We start from the raw sequence: 2,910 nt of genomic DNA, 5'->3' as shown, positions 1-2,910 counted from the left end.
TTCTGCAACTCTGCTACGTCATAACCAACTCAGCTATGTCCTGGAGGCTTGAAGTGCATTTCAAAGCAAGGTGATGAAGTTACACATTAACTTGATCATTAACACCTGTTTTTATCATTCACATTAACTTATCATTAACTAATATATTATCAACATGCACAAGTTTAGCGAGAGGACGCAAATTTATTGGTTTTATTCGCGGGCAATTAAAACAAAAAAGGCACAAATTACCATTTTTAGGTTTCACTCATCGAAGGCTTCGATCGACCAATTACTTATTAGGGCAAAATTCAGTTGTGGCGGTCGGCGATGTAGCGGGCGAGGTGGAGCGCAGCGGCCGCGCTCTGTTCCGTCGAACCCCTGCAGTTCCTCCTCCGCCTTCGCCACCAGCTTCTCCGCCAGCAATCGCGCCTTATCCAGCCCCATCAGCTTCGGGTACGTCGTCTTCCCATTCGCCAAGTCCTTCCCGGCCGTCTTCCCCAGCTCCTCCGACGACCTCGTCACGTCCAGCACGTCGTCCACCACCTGGAACAGCAGCCCCACCGCCCGCCCGTACCTCCTCAGCCTCTCCACCTCTTCGTCCCCCGCACCGCCAATGATCCCCCCGCACGCCACCGCGGCCTCCAGCAGACACGCCGTCTTGTGCAGGTGGATGTACTCCAGCACCTCCAGTCCGACCTCCTTGCCCTCGCTTTCGATGTCCACGACCTGGCCCGCCAGCAACCCCTCCGACCCCGTCGCCTTTGCCAGCTCCGCCACCGCCCGGATGACCCGCTTCGGCGGGACCCCCACCGTGGCATCCGCGGCGTGCTCGAAAGCGAAGCAGTGCAGAGCATATCGCCCACCAGCACGGCGACGCCCTCCCCGAAGGCCGCGTGGTTGGAGGGGCGCCCGCGCCGGAGGTCGTCGTCGTCGATGCAGCGGAGGTCGTCGTGGATGAGAGACACGACGTGGAGGATCTCCGCGGCGCAGGCGACGGGCATGGCGGCGGACTCGTCTCCGCCGACCAGCTCGCAGGCGGCGAGCGTCAGCACAGGGCGGACGCGCTTTCCGGGGGCCAGGAGGGAGTAGCGCATGGCGTTGAGGAGTAGCTCCGGGTGCCGGAGCGGCACCGCGCGATCGAGGGCCTCGTCCACGCGCCGGGCTTTCTCGGCCATGTACAGCTTCAGGTCGAACACGCCAGCCTCAGGAGCAGAGGAGGCGCATCTGACGGCCGGCAGGAGGCGGCGCGGGCGAGCGGCGAGTCCCCACGACGGAGACGAGCAAGCAGCCCTCACCTGAGCATAACCCGGGAAGCAAACAGAAGCGTAAGCCATGAGACTGCTGCTCAATCACTTCTGATATGTTCAGGAGGAGGCGCCTGCTAAAGAATATATATAATATCGCCTCCGGAACATAACTAACTTGTTACCATCCAGCAGAGTTGTAGAAGAGGGTAAGAATTTAAATTTTGATAGAGTTAGATAATACTTTTTTACATCGTGATCAACTACCTTTTTACATCGTGAGGCCGATCGTGTGGGGCCGCTAAGTGACTAATTGTAATTTTAAATTTACCTCTTCGTAGATGGTCGTGAGACTGATCGTGTGAGACCGCTAAGTGACCAACTGTAATTTCTCGATTTACTTCTTCACAGATGGTCATGAGATCAATCTATAATTTCTCGATTTACCTTTTCACAGATGGTCGTGGGATCGATCGTGTGGGGCTGCTAAGTGATCAACTGTAATTTCTCAATTTACATCTTTTACAGATGATCGTGAAATCGATCGTATGGAGCCACTAAGGTGGTGGATTCCACTGCAAAAAATATATATATAATATCAAATCAAATCCCTTTCATCTCAATAAATAAAATAAAACAAAACGCCGTACTATATAATTACAAAATTAAAACAAAAAAATACTTTATTTTTTAAAAAACAATTTCTGAAAATTCCTGATTCGACACAAATGTAAAAAATTAAAGCACGTGGAAAACGAGATGAATAGAAAATTAAGGCAGTGTGTGTCACGCCTTTTTCGGCAATACTATACATATAAAAAATGGGTCTTCCACGCCGCTGTTCTGTACAGTACGTCAAATGATTAATCATTCAAACTAACAATTCCAGATACGCCAAAAACGCTAGCACGTGGTGATGAACTTCACGCACGTGAGTGGGGACGCAGGCCTGTTTCGTCAACTTGAGTGGGGATCATCGATGACCTACACGAAATGAAAATATCAACTGCAATGAGCTTCACGCACATGAGTGGGAACGTAGGGCTTCCGGAGGATATTTGGATTAATTACAACGGAGTAGAATTGTTTAAATGAACAAAGTCAAATTTCGACGAATCTAAAGTAATGCCCTTTTCTGTCGTGATCAACTGTAACTTTTCAATTTACCTCCTCATAGATGATCGACCATTCAAGATTGATGGAGTAACAAATTTTACCTTTTGTTAAAATGAAGGGGATGCAAGTCTGTTTGCCCTTGGAACATAGTTGAATTGATTATAACGGAACAGAATTACTGAAATGGATAAGAATCGAATCTTGACGAAGCCGAAGCAATATCCTCCTCCGTCGTAACTAACTATAACTTTCCGATTTATCTCCTCACAAATGGTCGTAGAACCGACTTTATAAAATCGCTGAAGTGATAGATTCTGTCTTTTGATGAAGAAGGAATGTAAACCTGTTTGTTCAACTTAAGTGGAGATCATTGATGAGCTATTCGTAATGAATTTTCATGATGTGATGAAGTATGAACTTTTACCTTATCTTGAGAGATTTTAGAAGCTAGAATAAAGATCAATACGAACTTTAACTCAATCATTTCGACGCTCAAATAAAACTTCTAAGAATAAAAAAAGAAAAAGGTTATCAAAAATAGAAAAAAAATATGAAATGCTTGTATGTA

At 47.6% G+C, this 2,910-nt stretch overlaps 1 pseudogene; it reads right to left on the bottom strand.

Moving 5' to 3' along the window:
• Window positions 1-290: 290 nt before the first annotated feature.
• LOC141818109 (geranylgeranyl pyrophosphate synthase 7, chloroplastic-like) lies at window positions 291-1,316 on the bottom strand (annotated as a pseudogene).
• Window positions 1,317-2,910: the final 1,594 nt, after the last annotated feature.

The sequence above is a fragment of the Curcuma longa genome, unplaced genomic scaffold (genome assembly GCF_044706935.1).
Source record: "Curcuma longa cultivar G26 ecotype Majalengka, Jawa Barat unplaced genomic scaffold, ITB_CL_G26_1.1 contig_23372, whole genome shotgun sequence".
NCBI lineage: Eukaryota > Viridiplantae > Streptophyta > Magnoliopsida > Zingiberales > Zingiberaceae > Curcuma > Curcuma longa.
The sequence above is the reverse complement of the archived record's forward strand: the minus strand, read 5'-3'. Positions and strand labels throughout refer to the sequence as shown.